General features: G+C 46.1%; 2 pseudogenes; one reads left to right on the top strand and one right to left on the bottom strand.

Moving 5' to 3' along the window:
• Window positions 1-7989: 7989 nt before the first annotated feature.
• Window positions 7990-9163, bottom strand: LOC130204007 (5-hydroxytryptamine receptor 1D-like; annotated as a pseudogene).
• Window positions 9164-17582: 8419 nt separating this feature from the next.
• LOC130203770 (gastrula zinc finger protein XlCGF57.1-like) lies at window positions 17583-21339 on the top strand (annotated as a pseudogene).
• The last annotated feature ends 26 nt before the right edge of the window (window positions 21340-21365 follow it).

The following is a 21365-nucleotide window of genomic DNA, read 5'->3' as shown; positions in this document are numbered from 1 at the left end:
AATATTTTTATATTAATTTCAAACTTTTCAAAATTGAAAATTAAAAACATTTTATTTATTTATTGTAAATGACCTCTCGCGGCCCACCTGCAGTACCTTCGCGGCCCACCAGTGGGCCGCGGCCCACAGTTTGGGAATTGCTGGTATAGTGGATTTACAAGACCATAAAATAAATGAAAAGGAACAGAAACTGTCTTTCTTAACTAATTAATTCTTCATATTTTCAACAATTCAATAACAAAGTAAAAATAACAACTTACTCATTAATAACATTTAATTTAATGTCAGTGTTCTTTCGGTAGTCAACAAACAAACATAAAGTGCCTCACACTTAAACTTGGAAAACAATATTAATTCTAATAATTTTCTGGAGGTTTTAATTGCTGGGGTCAAATTGACCCCGAGGGTAAAATATGTTAGTAAATGTAAAGGTAACAGGAGGCTTAAACAGAACATTTTTCTCTTTTATCAACCATTAACTCCACCATGATACAATCTAAAGGCCTCTAGTCTTCCTCTAGCAGCTGCTGAGGCAAACTGACTGTGTGCATGAGAGCGGACATGTTATGCTGTAATCTTCCATCCACCCTTTCTTTGCAATTTTGTTGCTTTTGTACCTGTACTCTAGTCAATGACAATAAACCGAATACCATACCATACCATAGTTCAGATTGAAGAGGTGTATGCGTTAACAAAATTAACTAATTAATCCTGTAATTTAATCATAACGCGTTATTTTTCACAGCACTAATAATATGGTCATTCATGAACCAACTTCCTTTTTTTGTTGTTGGCGTGAACAAGTCTTCAAGTCTTGTGCTCTGCTGTTCCTTGAGTCTGTTCCTCGAGTCTGTTCTGCCTCTACCTGGTTGTCATGATCTTCTATCCCATACCTGCCATAAATATCATGATACTGATACAATACCATAAAAACAGTATACCATAAATACGATACTGGTATATTTATCTATAATAGTAATACATAACATATCTGTATGGTTCACTTTTTACCATATTTTTCAACACTTAACAAATGGCAGTAATATTAGTATTAATACAGCCAGATATGAATGAAACTACATGGAGCCATCATAGCATTGATGATACACTATGAGGCCGTTAGTCTCTGACCAGAGGATACAGAGTTCATCAGGATGAGCAGCTGGAGAGTTACACAACTTTACAGACTGAACTTAAACATTTCACTTCTGGCATCTTTTTCTATTTTTATTTTTAAAAGCCGAAAATTCCGCCACTTAACGCCACTCTCTTTGAGCGCTGCGCTGACAGCTCGACACGGAGCAGCGCGTGTGCTCTGATCGCTCTTTTAATGAAGTATTGAGACTAAGAATATGCTAAATCACATCGCTCTTAACGTACGGGTACTTTGTTAGCATCGCTCCACCGTGCAGCGAGACAGCAGCAGATGTAGCGGCAAACATTCAAGCTAACCTAAACCACCAAACGCTGAAGACATCTTGACGCTGATTGGCCGAGACGCGACACGTCCCATCAAAGATGTTTTATTGCGAAGAGCACCATTCCACATTTTCTCCGTGTCCCACTCCAATCTCATAAACACCGGCCGGCCAATTGACCCCCCCCCCCCCCCTACTCCAAAACAAAAACTCTTCGGATCTACAAGATTCACGTAAGTCACCTATTTTGGTTTCAAAACGGCGAATTTCGCCGAAAGGTGAGGGATTCTCATGCCTGCAATAAAGACAGCTCACTTTTAATTCACTATTCCATCTATTATCCCGATATAGCCCACAGACCCGTTCAGACAGACGTTACCTCTTGAGGAATCCCGAGTCGCTCTGGGGATCCCCCACAATCCCTTGCGTCTTGTTATGAACTGCAAGTGCACCTTAACCACAGCAGGTGGCGTAAATTCCATTTTAGCTGGATTTAATGCAGACCAGATTAACTATGTTACATACACCCCTCTTAAATTCTGCTAAATTGGGGCACATTAAATGAGAAAAACACAAAAGATACTATTTACAAAAAAACTATTTACAGTTGTTTAGCCACAAGAGCAAAACCAGTTCAAGTCAGTTCAAAACTTTTTACTTAGAAATAAGTCAGCAAAGGATCGTTCAATCCCCTTACCGACAGAGACCCAAAAGATGCCGTGTACACCTCTCATTTTGTAAACATTGCTCTATGACAGACAACTGTGAGATACCTCAGTTCAGTTTGAAACTTCTCAAGCTAGTGTGGGGAATTTGTGGTGTACAACAGTATTAAGTATCAATGCTGTAGGTCGAGGGAAGCTCTGAGAATAGAAGCCCACTGGGGTGAAGGCCTTGGTGCAGAAGATGACCATGTAGGGTGGGGGTCAGAAGGACACTTTTAGCCCCAACTGACGTGGCCGGCCTATCGATTGTGACCTTAAACGGCCTTCCTTCTCCCTATATAACTTGTAGCAGAATGTCACATCTTCGGACTTTCGCAATCCGGCTCCTGAAAGTCCCCAGTCGTTCTAGGCGTCTGTTATTGACCTGTATCTTGTAGAATAAACTTTGTGTTCCTATCAAGTGCGGAGTCGCTCGAACTTTCCTTCTCCATCATCATTTCTTCAATCTTCCACGGTAGACCAGAATATACTACACTTGTCTGAATTTTACCCAGAAAACATATTCCTCACAAAAGAAAACAAAGAATCAACTGATGACTCGGAGTCATCTACAATCTGTTCGTTCATTTCACAAATGAGCCGAACTGGGGGTTTTACAGTTCTACCTGCCCGAGTGCAAAGTGGAGGCGGCTGTGCACAAACTACTTGGTCCTGTTGAGGGGAGATCTGTAGAGCTTCCTCTGCTGCAGGCTGGGAGGGTGCATCCTGGGACACCACACAGTCAGCAAGGGGCTCAGGGGAAGGCAACTGTGCAGCTTGTACTGACGAATCCGAGGTATTCAAAACCTCATCCATAGCATGTGGGACGACAGTCACTTCAGTCTCTGAGGGTGGAGGACTCACAGCAACAACAGAAGAACAGTCGGTTTGGCTGGCAGCACTTGCATCATCCATTTGTCGGAGCCAGTCGATCGTCTTTGTCATCCTGTCCTGTACGTCAACAGGAACCACTGGTTCACACTGTTCACTGCCAGCTACTGAAGAGCAGCTTGAATCCAAGACGTCATCACCTCCCATAGGGAGAAAACTCACAGGTAGGAGGAGGTTTCTATGAACAACCTTTTCTTTGGATGTCACAGGGTCTCTGATGCTGTACACATTGATTCCAGGCCTCACGGATGTCACTTCATGAACTGTGGATTCCCATTTGTCTGCAATTTTCCTCTTGCCTCTCTCACCGCGATTTGCAAGCAAGACTCTGTCACCAACAGTGAGGGGTGACCCTTTTGTCAAGTCAAGTCAAGTCTTTTATTGTCAGATACACAGAATGACACAGGGTCAGACTGGGCACTGAAATTCTTAGGACAAGGCACCACGCAACAACTATCATAGCCTAACATAATATAACATGACATACACACTGTACAAGAACTCTGAACATAATACTAACATATATACATATAATACACATAATAACTAAACTACAGACAAATGGGAGTAGCAGGTAGTGAAAGCAGGTAGTGCAATAGAAAGTATAAGTGTAAGTACAAGGCTGAAAGTGACAGTGTATGTAAAGTGTCGAGTGCAAAAGTGTCGATCGTGTGTCAGTGTCCATTTAGCAGCCTGATGGCTCTCGGGAAGAAACTGTTCTCCAGTCTCTGTGTGCGAGACCGGATACTAAGGTACCGCCTTCCAGAAGGCAGCGGGGTGAACAGACTGAAGGCTGGATGATGGCAGTCCTTTAGAATCCTGCCAGTCTTCCTGAGGCATCGTGTGCGGTATGTGTCCTGCAGGGCTGGGAGCTCCCTACCGATGATGAACTCTTCAGTCCTGACCACACTGCGTAGGGCCTTGCGGTCCTTGGCTGTGCAGCTCCCACACTGTGATGCACCCAGTCAGGATGCTTTCTATTGTGCATCTGTAGAAATTGGTGAGGATGACTGAATCCATGCCAAACTTCTTCAGTCTCCTCAGGAAGAAGAGGCGCTTCCGGGCCGCTTTGACCACCTTGTCTGTGTGAGCAGACCAGGTGAGGTCGTTGCTGATGTTGACCCCGAGGAACCTGAAGCAGCTGACCATTTCCACTGCAGAACCGTTGATATGCAGGGGTGCTCCTCCACCTGCCGTCTCCTAAAGTCCATAATCATCTCCTTTGTCCTGCTGATGTTGAGAGAGAGGCTATTATCCTGACACCATGTAGTCAGGGTAGCAACCTCCTCTCTGGAGGCTGACTCATCATTGCCAGTGATGAGGCCCACAATGGTTGTCATCAGCAAACTTGACAATGAGGTTGGAGCTGTGCGTAGCTACACAGTCATGTGTGAACAAGGAGAACAGGAGGGGGCTGAGCACAGCCCTGGGGGGTGCCTGTGTTGGTGATTATTGTAGATGAGGTGCGGTCACCGATTCTCACCACTTGTGGCCTCCCCGTCAGGAAGTCGAAGATCCATTTGCATAGGGAGGTGCTTAGTCCCAGGTCCACGAGCTTCGAGACGAGTCTGGAGGGGATGATGGTATTGAATGCTGAACTGTAGTCAATGAACAGCATCCTCACATATGTATTCCCTTTGTCCAGGTGGGTGAGGGCGGTGTGCGTGGTCAGGGCTATGGCATCGTCTGTAGACCGGTTGGACCGGTATGCAAACTGCATAGGGTCCAGGGTGGGAGGCAGCAAGGAGCAGATGAATGATTTGACCAGCCGCTCAAAGCACTTCATGATCACAGAGGTCAGTGCTACCGGGCGGTCGTCATTCAAGCAGGTGACCTTGGTGATCTTGGGCACAGGGACGATGGTGGTCCGTTTGAAGCATGTGGGGAGTACAGACAGGCTGAGGGAGAGGTTGAAGATGTCGCTGAAGACCCCCGCTAGCTGGTCAGCGCAACCCCTGAGGGCCCTACCTGATATGCCATCCGGGCCAGGTGCCTTGCGAGGGTTGATCTTATAGAAGCAGCGCCTCACCTCTGCTACAGTTATAGTAGGCACACCACTGGTTGGGCCCTCAGGTAGCTCTGCTGCAGGGGGGTCGCTGTCCCTCTCAAAACGAGCGTAAAAAGCATTCAGCTCGTCTGGAATAAGGACAGAGGACTGGGTCTCACTGCAGCCCCTCCCTTTGTAGTCTGTAATGGCTCTTAATCCACTCCACATGCGCCTGGGGTCAGAGCCATGGTAGCTAGACTCCACCTTGCTCCTGTATGTCCTCTTTGCAGCTTTGATGGCCCTCAAAAGGTCGTATCTGGACTTCCTGTACTGATCAGGATCCCCGGAGTTAAAGGCAGCAGACCGGGCTCTAAGGTGGGTCCGGACCACAAGGCCAACCCAGGGCTTCTGATTAGGAAAGACCGGACAGTCTTCTTCGGGACGATGTCCTCAATGCAATATTGGATGTAACTGGAAACAGTGTCTGTATACTCATTAATGTCCCCATCTGCTGCTTCCCGAAACATCAGCCAGTCAGTGGTGTCAAAACAGTCCTGGAGAGTCGCCACACTCTCGTCCCTCCATTGATGGACTGTCCTCTCAGCCGGTCTGACCTGTTTTAGCTTTTGTCTATGCGGGGAGCAGAAGAATGGAGGTGTGATCAGCTTTACCAAAAGCAGGGCGTGGGAGGGGTTTGTAACTGCCCCGGAATGTCGTATAACAATGGTCAAGGGTCTGATTTCCACGTGTGAAGAAGTCAATGTGCTGATAGTATTTAGGCAGGACTTTCTTCATGTTGGCTCTGTTGAAATCACCAACCACAATAAAGGCTGACTCTGGGTGCACATTCTCCAGACCGTTGATAATTCCATACAGTTCATCCAGAGCAGTAGCCTTATCTACTTGGGGGGGAATGTAGACTACACTCAGAACGACTGCAGTAAACTCCATGGTAGATAGAAGGGTCTGATTTTTACAGTCAACAGCTTGAGGACTGGAGAGCAGTGAGATGCTAGTACTGCTATGTCCGTAGCCCAAGAAAAATTAACCATAACACAGACCCCTCCGCCCCTGCGCTTGCCTGAATCAGCTGTCCTGTCCTGACGGTGTATGCTGAATCCCAACGGAGTAACTGCCGTCGGATATCTCCGGACGAGCCACGTCTCGACGAATGCCAATACACAGCAGTTCCTGATGTCCCGTTGGAATTTAATACGTGCATTCAGATCATCCATCTTGTTGTCGATGGACTGAACGTTGGCAAGTAGTATGGATGGAAGAGCAGGTTTGAAATACCTTTTCCGATTCCGAACGAGAACTCCAGCACGTCGGCCTCGTTTCTTCTTCCTCCGTCTTGTGGGTATATCCGACGGCGGAACAACAAAGAGCCCGCTGCAGTCCGAACTCGCACTCCGGAAAGTTGAATTAAAGTTCTTGTAGTAGTCCTCTCCGAGGTTGTAGTTCTTTGCCTGCCGAGTCTGTTCTGTCCGACTGTTCAGCCGGGCAATGCGTGCAGCTTCAGACAGGTCACGTTTCAAGCGAGAGACAAACTCATGGTGGTCAACGACAGCACCATTTGGGAGGGCATGCTGGAACATAACATCAACAGGCAGACGGGAATCCTCCCAAACATCAGGAAGAAAGGCGCAAAACCACGATTAAAAACAATGACATGAGCCACGGTCCTTCTGTCTCGGTCATCTTTAACACCAGTGAATCAACTTTTCTTCCATAGACCCACAAACAGGCATTTACATTGAAATAACAAACACATGAAACCACTCAGAGTGTCTCGCTCTCCCCTCAGTGACCAGGACTTTGATCATGTTCTCCTACTTTGTCCCTTTTTGCTCGAGCTCATCATTTCAGACATTTTTTGAAAGGGTTTATTTGTTGCTGTGGTCAAATTCAGATGCAGAGTGAAGTGATGTTTTCATTTCCTCGCTGGAGAATAGCGTGTGTAAATGTCAAACACTTGACACTCCTCCCTTCCTCAACACGCATATATTACAGTAACATAACTGTACTACACACACACACACACACACACACACACAGGCACACCACTTTCAAATATAATTCCATTTATTGCGACATACTGAATGAATCTCAATAGTTTTGCAGTCTTTCTGAGTTCTTTACTGTCCCACAGACACATGATATGGAGCATATAGAACGACTCAAAGATGAAGACAACATGTCATGGCTTTTCATTTGCGCTGGATTAAAACCCCGATTCTCTTTCTAACTGTGACATCCGCTTTTGAGTCCCTGTGACATGAAATCTACTTGAAATATTCTTACTTTATCTTTTTAACACGAGTTCCAAAATTCATGGGCTCAAAAGTTTGTCTTTTTTAGCATGCAGAGCCGACGTTCATATGAAGGATATCTAAAGAGCTATGGCACAGAGCTGCTATAAAAACAAAGATATATCACAATGAGCACGTGTTCACAAGATGGGACATTTAAGTGTCGGTATTTCTACTATTATTATTATTACCTTCGCATTGAAAATGCGGAAGGTAATGTTTTGATCGCCATTTATTTATTTATTTATTTGTATGCGTGTTCCTCACATAAAAAAAGTTTTTAACCGAATCGCATGAAATTTGGTGGGATGATTGGTTATTATCCGGGGACCATTTGATTCGATTTTGGGATCGATCGGGTCAAAGGTCAAGGTCATGAAAAGGTCAACATCTTCTTGAATCGCATGAAATTTGGTGGGATGATTGGTTATTATCCGGGGACCATTTGATTAGATGTTGGGATCACTCGGGTCAAATGTCAAGGTCAAGGAAAGGTCAAACTCTTCTTTTTACCATAGCGCGGTCAATTTGTATCCAATTGGCAACTAATGTCAACAGGTTCATAATTCAATGCCCAATCTTGTGATATGCGAAGGTATGCGCTCTACCGAGTGCCCGTTCTAGTTTAGTCTGCATCAGTTTGCTCTTTTCCACTCTCTGTTTTCCAAGAGTTTTTATCAGGAGAACCGTCTGAACTTCATGAGTTTTTGGAACGCTTGTTTGAATTCGTCGTTGAATGCCGTGTAGATAACTGGGTTGATGAGCGAGTTCAGGTATCCTAGCCAGGTAAATATATCAAAAAGCACCGGATCAAACCAGCACTCTTTGCACATGGCCGTGACGAGGGTGCCCACAAAGAACGGGAGCCAGCAGACGATGAAGGCGCCCAGGATGACGCCCAGCGTCTTGGTCGCCTTCCTCTCCCGAGCCGCGCACAAACGTTTCCTCTCCAACACGCCGTCCGCCAGCTTCACTTTCACACTGCTCAGGAACAGAGGGGATCCTCCTCCACCTCCCACATTCAGGGAGTGCAGGTGTGCTTCCTGGTTGGAGGAAGAGCTGAGAGAACAGAGGGAGGAGGCTGCGGAGGTCTGGATGAGCTGCGCCGTGGGGAAACGTTTCCCCGACGACGGCGTCTTGAAGATGCGGGAGCGGGCGGCGACGTAGATCCGTCCGGAGAGGAAGACGAGGAGCACCGTGGGAACGTGAAGGCGCCAAGGTGGAGTACAGCGTGTGGAGATCTGATCCGTGTTCACGGAGGTCACCCACCGCCCGACCACGGCGGCCGCCCGGCGCACGGTGCGGCGCCTGGCGTACTCCAGCGCGTTGGTGATGACCCAGTAGCGGTCCAACGCGATCACGCACAAGTGCAGGATGGAGGCCGTGCAGAAGGCGATGTCGGAGGAGACGTGGCAAACGATCTGCCCCAGCGACCAGGTCTTGCTGACGGTGTCGACGACGCTGATCGGCATGACCGAGATGGACACCAGCAGGTCGGCGACGGCGAGCGAGCCGATCAGGAAGTTGGCCGGCGTGTGGAGCTTCCTGGTTCAAAAGATGGCGGCGATGACGAAGGCGTTGGAGAGCACGGTGGCCAAGGTGACGACGGCCAAGAGGGCGGACAGCGAGACCCGGAGGCCGAGCGGCGTGGCCTCGCTCCGGGGCGGCGGCAGGCGCCTCTGTGTCGTTGCCGATGAGGTCGTCCAGAGAGCTGTAGTCCATGTCGCCCTCTACGCCTGACTCACAGGCGTGACCCCGCCTCACCTCGGGCATGGCGCTGAGCGGGCGGGGCAGTGGCGTGGCACTGTTGGCTTTGGCTCGAGGAAATGAAGAAGTCTGTTTCATATTCATCCTGGAATTTCATATCAACCTTCAGAGAACTTCTAATTCCATCCACAGCTGACACTCCTGCAATCGAAGCCGGCTGATTGGTCCGTTTCGATGTTGATTCTCCTCCCTGGTGCAGCTGCAGGAGAGATGGATCCTCATTGGTATTCAGACATGCGCTCCTTGTTCTCTCTTGGCTCTTATCTCTTCTCCACGCCGCGGTCGGCTGGAAACAGAACCGTGTGACCAAAGCTTCTATCCAACGCTGTGATGGACTCCTCCTTCTGGCTTTCACCGAGGAGGAGATGGAGGAAGACGTGACGACAGACACAACCAGGTCTGCTCCCGTTGTTCTCATGGACGGGAGACGACTTCTAACTTGAGGTTCGCTCTGATACTCGGCGGTTCTTTCGTGTCTTCGATGTTATTGGAAAGCCGGAACTTTACAGTGACACGATGCAGACGAAGGAAACATCTATTCAGAATGGTTTATTATTCTGTGTTTTTCAGTGATGTATAAGTTTGCTGAAGCACAGCATCCACAAAGCTTTCCCAGGTTCCCGGTGTCAGAACGTTGAGTTGTAGCATCCATACGGCATCGCGGAGGTGTTGTCATGAAGTCTCCTCTGCAGCACGTTCAACCTGAAGGAGGCGGAGTGAGAGATATGAAAGAGCTTGAGTTATATTCAAGGTTAGCATCCTCCCCTCCCTCGTACTGAACACATGCTACACAAACAAACTCCACATGACAACGCCCACACACAAGGGGCAATACATGCAGATCATAATCATAATACATTTTATTTGGAGGCGCCTTTCAAGTCACCCAGGATAAAAAAGCGGAAACACCACCTCGTGGTGAGAAGGAAACTGAACGCCATGTGTAAAATCTGTGGAGTGCCCCTTTAAAAAATGTCGCCGTGGATTTATTTATTTGTATGCGTGTTCCTCGCATAACTCAAAAAGTATTAAACCGAATCGCATGAAATTTGGTGGGATGATTGGTTATTATCCAGGGACCATTTGATTAGATTTTGGGATCGATCGGGTCAAAGGTCAAGGTCATGAAAAGGAACAGGTGGAGACCATCAGGGGTCAGGGGAGACCATCACATGAGGGTCATGGGGAACAGGTGGAGACCATCAGGGGTCAGGGGAGACCATCACATGAGGGTCATGGGGAACAGGTGGAGACCATCAGGGGTCAGGGGAGACCATCACATGAGGGTCATGGGGAACAGGTGGAGACCGTCAGGGGAGACCATCACACCGGTGACACGTGACCTGAAACGAGAGAAGAAGTCAGGCTTCAAAATAAAACAGGAAGTTACGAGACTAAAAAGCCAAGACCAGACCCACCTCCCCGCGGTGTGACAGTATCAGCTTGCACAGGCCCTCTGTCACAGCAGCTCTTCAGCAGCTTGTTGGTAGACCACCAATTAATAATCAGTTCTTTAAATGATCAGTAAAATTCCCTGACGAGTTGTGTGCTGGAGCAAACTGTGCCGTGGAATCCATCCACAGTGAATGCAGTCGTGTGTGTGTGTGTGTGTGTGTGTGTGTGCTAGAAACCTTCATCTCTAAGTTATGCATGAGTCTGAACCCCAGTGGTATTCTTCTCCCCCACCCGGCTTGCCCCAAGAAGATCTTGTTTCCACATGACTCACCTCTCCAATGCAGTTAGCGCAGGTGAGTCCACTCGGTCACATATCTCCTACCTGCACTCACACACACACACACACACCACTGTGACGGCAAATGTTGTCCCCACCCAAGATGGAGTCTTTTTCAACTGAAATGACGAATGTGGAAGAACAAGAACTCGTCTATGAAATCATTTATTGTTGCAAGAAGAGTCGCCGTGACACGGAGTCCCTCAGGAGTCAGTGGAACATCATGGATGTCAGGAAACAGGAAGAAGGAGACTTTAGTCTTCAGGTCATTTGATGAGAAACCAAATGATCCGATCACCCGATGATCAATCAAGTGATCGGGTCCCTTTTATGAGGATACTCAAAGGAACGATCCTGTGAGTTATAACTCCTCTCAATCAGGCGTTATCCTGTCCTCTGGTATCATTTGTCTCCACAAGTGATTCTTTCTTTCCCATCGTGTCAAAGAGAATGAAGATTATATCATATTCCCATCGCACCACTTCAGCATCATTCAAGTCCAGCTCCTGCTCCTTGCACTTGTGTTGTTCGGTAGAAAGGATGGACTCAGAACCCGCTCATTAATCCTGACTCCGGCTCCCACTGAAAGCTCCGGGAACTCGGCTCCTTACCCGAGGTCCGCCAGTTCAAATCCCACCGAACAGACCGACCTTTAAATGCTGACTCGACGCGGGATGGGAGGTCAACACGGCCACGAGTTCTTGTTAGGATCCCCCGAGGGTAACGTATTGCAGGGAGCGGAACACTGAGGGATTGTCTTCTGCCCGAGCTGCATTTGGTCACACCGTTGTTCTTGAACGCTTCTCAGTGGTCAAAACATTGCAGCTGCAACACCGTGTCAATGTTCTGGAGATAATTGGCAAACCTGCATCATAGTATAAGAGGAACTGAAACTGGGCACCTGGCAGGTGATGGACATCAGGCTCCGGATGGCGTGAATTGAGGTTAACAATATTTAATGGCAAGAAGTGTGAACAAACAATGGAGGCTCAGGGTCGTGGGTTTCGTGGTGATCCGGGCTCAACAGGAACCAGCCTGAAGAACCCGGGTCAAGACCAGAGAGAACCATCTTTCCCCAGTCCAGAGTCTTAGTCCCAGAATCAGCCAATCAGCTCCTCTCAAAGGGAGTTCAGCCTCTAACACCTTCCTGTTGGATAAAAGTCCCGCTATCAGAATGGAGAGGTCAAAGGTCACGACCCCCCGGTCACTTCAGGTCAAGTCACTCAACAAGTATTTTCACAATAAAAGTCCCGTCTGTTATTGTCCTCATTAGAGTCACTTCACGGCTTCAACCGGCTTCAACAATCTGAAATACTAACTAACATTCACTCCATGCAACGTAATTCATTCTTGCCATTTACATTTGCATAGAGTAAACAGTCCCCCAATGATCCATCAGGCAAATGTTCATATTATTTTTATTTTTTATTGTCCGTCACTGTTTTATGTTAGTGTGGAACTTTGTTTTAATGTGCTACTGCTGTCTGGACCAGGGCGCTCTTGTGCGGGACATTTATAATCTCAATGAGGCTTTTCTTGGTTAAATCAATTTAAAGAAATAAACATTTATATAAATACATATATATTTATTTAAAGAAGCATTTGTATGAATATATATATATATATATACTGAAAAGATTCATCAACCACAATGTCCCGGGCTCGAGGAAAATCATAATTCAATTAGTTAAGTTAACAATATTTAATGGCAAAAGTTCTATCCGGCATCCATTTTATCTATCATCTCTGAAACAATAAACTAGCATTCATTCATGCATCGTACAGATATTTATTACATTTGTCATTACATACAGTTATAATAAAAAAACAGACTTTCTCTCATGCTTCACAATAAATTCCCAATACATTCATCATAATATTCCCTATTTCTCATATATTCCTTTATGTATTAATTTAAAACATAAGACTGTCTCAGCTCTACAATGCGTAGACGGTAAAATGTTCCGTGTGATACGGCCATGTGTGTTTCCACTGGCTTGGGAACGCACAGCGCTGAAGGAGAAGGAGATGCAATGGGACAGTGTCAGGGGGAGGAGGGAGGAGAGCTGGTTGCCATGGTACCGGAGCTCAGCAACGTCGCAGCAGCATTAAATACCACCGAGGGTCCTTTTGCTTTTCATCCGACTCTTCCAGACGCACAGCCACGCCGACAGGACCCAGACCGGCTGGAGGAGCATCCGCCACCTGGGAGGAGAGATACCTTTCATACACACACACACACACACACACATATATACATATACATTCACATACATGTCATTTATGAAGGCTGTGACGAAATGCAGGCAAATGTGTCATGTTGCAAATGACACGTTCCTCCTGAAATACATCCTGTCGTTTTGAAGGAGGTTTCCTCCCCGTTGATTCGGTCAAGTCGGATAAGACACCGTGCATGAAACCAGATTTTCTTTTCTTTGTCTTCACTGCTTCACATTTCATAAACAAAACATTCCCAGCAGCCCCGACATGAAAACATAACCGTGCGGTAAATACCACAGTAAATAATAGGATTGAAAAATGTGAAGCGGACATGTGTTAGCCAGCCAATGTAAAGCCCAGTGCAGTCAATCACACAGAAACACCAACAACACATCGCTCATATCTCACGCGTCCTACAGGAGGAGGCGTGAACTCCATGAGCCGGGTGGAAATTATGACGAGAATACGCTTTGATGTAAGGTACCAGGGGCCAAGTCTGGATTCTTTTGGGCTTGACATTAAGAAACAAATCATATCTCATCTTAGAATAGCGATACAGAAATGTTTGGAAAGTTAGAAATCCTAATTTTAAGAGCCATTTTGTTTGTTGTTGTTTTGTTGGACCTCCCACCACTAGGGGGCGGAGGGCCAGTCAATTAAGACGGAAGCCAATATATTGGAAGGTGCACTAGGACCCAGGGGTTGCTAGATTGGCAGGAGCACACAGTAGAATAGGTGGCAATGTGTTCACATCCGCTTCACGAAACATCTTCCTGGCGCCTCGTGTGGAAGCCTCGAGACAAAGGACACGTCGCTGCCCACCAGAGCCCGGATGTGCGGACACACGTGTTGAAGTGGACTTTGTAGAAAGTGTAACCTCAGACTCACGAAGCTCGCGTTGCGTGGCAACAGGAAGGAGACGGAACTCGGCCACACGGCGCGAGTCACAGCGACTCTCTGGAGACTAAACGGCGCGTCTCATCGCCCACGATGCCCACGTGACCCTGTGCGAGCGACTCTGTGTTGTTCCGCTTCATCGGAAACGTCCGGATTGTGTCCTCGTGTCCTGCGGAGCTCATGACGTCATCGTGCCAGCAGGAGATACACGGACCCGAGCGGAGCCGAGCGACACCGAGCGGGCCCGAGTGAGCGGAGCGTTTTTAACGGAGCTGTCTGGAGGAAACGTTTCTGAGCTCGTGAAAATGTCTAAAGCCCAAATGCTGAGAGGTTTAGTCAACCAGCGACTCACTGCGGCTGCGCAGGAGATCTGCGGGCTGTTTGAAGGAACGATCGCAGAGTACGAGGAGGAACTGTGTAGTTTAAAAGAGGAGAACGAGCGGCACCGGAAGCTGCTGCACGCCGTGTTAAACCCGGAAGTCCGGTTGCAACGAGCAGGTGGGTTCTCTTTGTTTATCACGTTAACCTGATAGTGGAGCAGATGTTAGAATAATCGTGTAATTTATGATGACAGCCCGACATTGTGTGGAGTTGTTCTCCAGAGGTATTCTGCTCGATTTTTTGCCTCTATTCTTATCTTTCTAAGTGCTAATTTTAAACATGCTAATTTATTAGACTTACTACGATACATCTCAGAGGTACATATTGTATTGTTACTGCACTACATCAGAGGTACATATTGTATTGTTACTGCACTACATCAGAGGTACATATTGTATTGTTACTGTACTACATCAGAGGTACATATTGTATTGTTACTGTACTACATCTCAGTACAATCACTCAACAAAGACTGTTTGTGGTTCTGGCTTCTCATTGGTGGAACGAGCTCCCCACTGACATCAGGACAGCAGAAAGTCTACAACTAAAAACTAGGGCTGTGAAACGATTACAAATTTTAATCGGGTTAATCACAGGTTTCTGTGGATTAATCATGATTAATCACATATTACCGATATTCTCGGTATATTTTGTGAGAACATAGAGATTTATGACAAAAGACGGATATATACATTTATTCATTCTTCTATACAATGGTGCTGCAACTCAGCAGTTATTTAGCAGTTTTCTTCCATATGGAACATTAATACATCTTCATCCTAAACAGAATGTTTAACCCTCCTGTTACCTTTCGGGTCAATTTGACCCCATTCAATGTTTAATGTCGGTGTTCTTTGCGGTCAATTTGACCCCAGGCTGTTTTTCACTGTGTCAAACATATAAGAAATATCAACTTTTTTATTTATTTAAAGGGCTATTTAGGTAGTCAACAAACAAACATAAAGTACCTCACACTTAAACTTGGGAAGCAATATTAATTCTAATAATTTTCTGGAGGTTTTAATTGCTGGGGTCAAATTGACCCCGAGAGTAAAATATGTTAGTAAATGTAAAGGTAACAGGAGGTTAAACAGAACACTTTTCTCTTGTTTGTCAACCATTAACTCCACCATGATACAATCTAAAGGCCTCTAGTCTTCCTCTAGCAGCTGCTGAGGCAAACTGACTGTGGGTTTTCTTCATGAACTGGGCCGTGATGAAAGGGACGGCGGGGACACCGCTGCAAAGCTGAAACCTCACCGGCCCGGACAGGTGGACAGATTGACAAGTGACTTTTGTTTGCTCGGTCCCGCTGCACGGAGCTCTGTGGCGCGAGACGGAGATCGATAAGTGTTAACGCAACGCGAAGAGACAGAGATGACATGCTGCTGTGGAGATACGATCAACAACAGACGTTTAGTTTAATAAAAGAACAAAGACGTGCTCTAGAGAACATGTCAGGGGGCGGGCCAATCTTTTTAATGTCATGCGATCTACCAACACTACGACGCGATCGACGTGTTGAGACCCTGATCTACAGGAAGTAAAAGTCGTAACAAGGTTTCCGGAGGTGAACCTGCGGAAGGATCATTACCGATGAACAGACCGTCTGCATGAGAGCGGACAGAGTTCAGATTGAAGTGGTGGATTGGAAGCTCATTTTGCAAGTGACTTTTTTTTCGTCCCGACGACCAACAACAGACGGATTGGAAGCTCATTCTGCGCATGCGTTAAATGCGTAAAAAAAACCAAACTAGTTAAACCTGTAAATGAATTAACGGAGTTAACGCGTTATTTTTCACAGCACTACTAAAAACACATCTTTTCCGACTATACCTTGAATAAAAACAGATTAGCACTTCAGTGTCACTTGATTGGCACTTAGTTATGGTATTACTTATTGTATTATGTTATAACTCATGGAATTACTTATTGTATTACTTATACTACTGATGGTGTTACTTATGGTATTACTTATATTAATAATACTGATGGTATCACTTGTAGTATTACTGATGGTCAACCCCTGCTTTCACCACTGTTCTTCTCTTTGCCTCCACTCTGGCCCAACACTGATGTGGAGCTGAGGTGTCAACCAGTGCATACAACCTGCAACTCTGGTGTCCTTCAACAGCCGCTGCTACTCCTTGCTTCTCTGCATAGATCTCCCGAGCCTTCACAGTTGGGTTTCCACAAACCTCTCTTGTGTTCCAGGATCTCAGATATTGTATCAGGGAGTCGTTAAAAGTACAAGTCTGTTTGGCTCTCTCCGAAGGCGGTCGCATTTTTCCCTCCCTCTCCTCCCCATGACCTTCCCTGCTTGGCTCCTATCGTCTTGTCTTATACTTGAGAGACTCTCTCCTCATCGCTCTTCAAACTAAAAACCATGGACCTGATCAACTGGTCTCTCAACGCAATTGACACCATCTTCTCGACGAGGAGCTTGGGTTCGGGGGAACCTGCCGGGACGTTTGCAGCTGGTTACACGATGGACGCGTATGAGAAGTGGCTTGTCGTGTGCCGAGCAGCCCTTTCCGTGGAGGACGTAGAATACATCTACCTATTCGGAACTATGATTACAGGATTTCTGCTTTTTGGATTTGGCGCTTATCGGAAAATTAAGGAAACGGTGACAGCCGTTAAAAGCCCCCTAAGGCTGCCCGACATGAGTGATGCTCTGGGCAGAGTTGTTGGCACTCAGACTGTGGCATTGAACCGCCAGAATGATAACATCGTGGAGAAGCTGACGTCTCTGCAAATGAAATTGGATCGATTTGAAATCCTATTGGGAAATGGGAGGAAAATGGAGGAATAGTAGGTGCGCAAATTGAATGCAGCAACTGGAAGACCCAATCCCAATCTGATCTGCTTTCGGCTCCCTCAACCAGAACGGGCCAAGGCCGTTACTGGAACAACAACTCCCCTGAAGATCGCTGAAGTGAGAATCTCTCTCATTCCCTTCCCCCTATCCACAGACGCCTGTGGTTGTCTCCCCAGGACCTTTCAAGGCTATCTCCATGGCAACGACCATCTTGCGGACTGAGAACTCTGTCTGTTGTGGCCTGGGGGAGGACGACATACCAGGCCACTCGCACACGAACTTCCACACACTGATATGCATTCACTGCCCTCACCCCCATCCCACGCCTTCGCCTGCTTCGTACCCCCAGTGTGACAGGACGGGGTCTACTGGCGCCTTAAATGGCTGGCTGCTTGTCTGCGCTGGTTACCTTCTGCCCCCCAATGGCTGGGCTTAGATCACCCAGTCTTTGGCTTACCTCCCCTCCGCCCTTCCTCCCTGTTGCACGTCTTGTTTAAATGTATTTGCTTTTGTGCTGAGGTGTTTTTTCCTGCTCCCACACTGTACCCCTCTAGGGGCATAATCTGTTTTTTTTCTTTTTTTCTCCTTTCTTCCCTCATGTTATGCTGTAATCTTCCAGTATCTGCTTGTAATTTCCCGCTTGCGGGATCAATAAAGTATACATCTATCTATCTCTACATCTTCTGCCGAAAATAAAAAACACATCTTCCAACTATGTTGAATAAAAACATTAGCATTTCAGTGTCACTTGAATTGCACTATGGCATTACTTGTATCATTACTTATGGAATTACTTTTGGTATTTTTAGAGTTTGGCATTCTTGGAGAACTTACTTTCTTTATTCTTGTTGTTCTGAGTTTGTACTCGTGGTTGAATTCACTTATTTTAAGTTGTTTTGGATAAAAGTGTCTGCTACATGACATGTAATGTTGTTCTTTTTATTTAGAGGTCATGCTTCTCTCATACACTAACTCAGAATATTCAGTGATATACTTCTTGAATAAATAACAGTTTAATATGAGATTCATAAGATGTATGAATGTATGTTTCTATTCTCCACAGACGTCCAGCAGCTGTTGGTGGTTAAAGAAGAGGTTCCTTCTGAGCAGCAGGTCTGGAGCTTCAGTCTGGACCAGGTGCATCCAGAGCCCCCGCTAGTTAAAGAGGAACAGGAGGAACAGGACAACCCTGAGCCCCCCCACATTAAAGAGGAACAGGAGGACCCAGAGCCCCCCCACATTAAAGAGGAACATGAGGAACTCTGGACCAGTCAGGAGGGAGAGCAGCTTCAAGGGCTGGAGGAGGCTGGTCTCAAGTGCTTATTCACTCCTGTGAAGAGTGAAGCTGAAGAGGAAGCTCAGTCCTCTCCGCTTCATCAAAGACAAACTGAACAGATGGAAATAGAAGCTGATGGAGATGATTGTGGAGGACCAGAACCAGCCAGGAACGCAGATCCAGATAGACCTCCAGATCCTGATGAAAAGACTGGAGACTCTTCTGAACCAGATACTGATGACTCTGTTGATTGGAAAAAGACCAGAGAACCAGGTTTAAACTCTCTGAATAATAATGACGTTTCTGTCAGTGATTCAAAATGTAGTTCTCGTGAAAAACCTTTCAGCTGCTCAATCTGTAAAACATCTTTTACAAAGAGGGGTCATTTAAAGAGACACATGTTAACTCACACAGGAGAGAAACCTTTCAGCTGCTCGGTCTGTAAAAGATCTTTTGCACAGAGCGGAACTTTAAAGAGACACATGTTAACTCACACAGGAGAGAAACCTTTCAGCTGCTCAGTCTGTAAAAGACCTTTTACAGACAGAGGAACTTTAAAGAGACACATGTTAACTCACACAGGAGAGAAACCTTTCAGCTGCTCAATCTGTAAAACATGTTTTACAGTGAGCAGTCATTTAAAGAGACACATGTTAACTCACACAGGAGAGAAACCTTTCAGCTGCTCAGTCTGTAAAACATGTTTTAGAGAGAGAGGAACTCTAAAGAGTCACATGTTAACTCACACAGGAGAGAAACCTTTCAGCTGCTCAGTCTGTAAAAGATCTTTTACAGACAGAGGAACTTTAAAGAGACACATGTTAACTCACACAGGAGAGAAACCTTTCAGCTGCTCAGTCTGTAAAAGATCTTTTACAGACAGAGGAACTTTAAAGAGACACATGTTAACTCACACAGGAGAGAAACCGTTCAGCTGCTCAGTCTGAAAAAGATGCTTTACACTGAGCAGTCAGTTAAAGAGTCACATGTTAACTCACACAGGAGAGAAACCATTTTAGTTGTTCTTCTTTCGGTAAAGTTGACATTTATTCCACTCCCTCACTTGTCATGAAGACCGTGAGAAACCTCCCTCGTTGATCACCGTTCTGACTTGAGATTAATGGATGTCAGGATCAGTTAAACATGAATTAATTAGGCAAACCAAAAGCTGGAGACAGCAATGAAAAGATGCTTAGGACGAAGATGTACTGAGAACGGAGTTAAATGAAGAATTCAAATGAGAGGAGGTGGCCTTTATGCCTCATCTCTGTTTGAAATTCCCAAAGTCCACCTCCTCTCGTCCCACCTGCACTCTGTTTTGTGGTGCAACCATAAAGTAATGCTCGATTCAGAGAAACAATGGAGTCAATCTGTAAAGATGTGGGCACAACAGTCAGAAAATGTGTTCTCCAACATATGTCATGCCCATCTGAATTATTGTACACAAATCTATGTACAGGTTATTAGTGAATGTAGGAAGCGTTGAACACTATTTTCAGAAACAGTGACAATGAAAATATCATACCATGTATATTAGGGATACACCGATCTGATCGGCGCCGATCCATATCGGCCGATATTGCCATTATCAGTTTTGATCGGCGTTCGCAAAACGGCCGATCAGATGACGTAACATCTGCGAGAACTATCAGACGTTTCAATCGCACCGCAACGGAGACGATGCGCCCGGCGAGGACCGCAGAGTGAGAGGTCAGAGGGGATCCTCACCACCGAGCGGCGTCCCCGTCCCCCGAGTTGAATCTCTGGGTCGACTCAGCCGACTCACATGTCTGAGCCCCTATAGACTGATGTTGACGGAAGGATTTAAGTGACAACATCCGGTTTTGCAAAGTTAGCGGAAAGAACCACGTGAAACAACATCCGTTTTTCAAAATAAGATGTCGACAAATCATAGACTAGGATATAAAAGTAAACAATGAACTGATTTTGTATCTTTATAGATCGTTTCTGAGATTTAGCTTAAATTATGCTAACATTAAAGCAACACTATGTAACTTTTGTACCTTAAAATAACAGCTTGAAAAAAATTGTGCCTCTACAATGACTTTTAATATGACGGTTTGCGTCTCCGCTATTGCCATCGGGGGTCTGTGGGGAAATAACTCCGCTATGTCAGATTCTGGAGCCGCCCGGTATATCCGGCGGATGTACTTCGACCTGCTTTCTGGCAGTGATTACGCAATGTCATATAGTGCCACTCTACGCTCGCAGCTCCAGTATAAGGGAAGCTTTTTTATGTAGCTTTTTGGTGTTGTCAACAATATTGTATTCGATCACACGTACTCCACAATTGCAGTCCCCCAAAACAAAAGTAAATGACCCCCCACCCCCCCCCCCCCAAAACAAAGCCGGCAAACAGCTGACCGACCAGGCGTAAACATAGCGAGGCGCCGCGTTCAATCCCCGCGCTCCTTCACCCTAGTCCTGTCGGTGCTGGGCCAGTTCACAGTGTTCCTGCGCAGTCTTCTATTAGTGATCCCGCCCATTGGTATGAATCCAAAATAGAAACAGTCGCCGGATTGCTGCCGTTCTGAGTCCGCCGCCTGTCAGCGCACTCCAAACAAAAAAACCCTCGCGTCACCTCCCCCTCGTCACCTTTTATAACCCGTGACACGTACAAATAATAATAATAATAATATTATAATTCCAGGACAACACATGATCCCAACTCAATACAAGTGTATGCGAGGCTGCATCTATCGTAACTTGGTATTTACGACACTGAAGTAAACGTTAAATACCTAAAAACCTGAAGGGGGCGCTAAAAGGGAAAAACTACATAGTGGGGCTTTAAAACAATTTTACTGTACCAAGGAAGAGTTTATAAAAATAAGTCAGACTTTTGTATGTTAAAAAAGTCCTGTATATAGATTTCCCCAAGAGTTCCAGGAAATGAATGATGCAGATGTGTTCCATACATATCTGAAATCCTAATAGC

The sequence above is a fragment of the Pseudoliparis swirei genome, chromosome 13 (assembly GCF_029220125.1).
Source record: "Pseudoliparis swirei isolate HS2019 ecotype Mariana Trench chromosome 13, NWPU_hadal_v1, whole genome shotgun sequence".
Lineage (NCBI taxonomy): Eukaryota > Metazoa > Chordata > Actinopteri > Perciformes > Liparidae > Pseudoliparis > Pseudoliparis swirei.
This window is presented reverse-complemented; position numbering and strand designations above follow the sequence as displayed.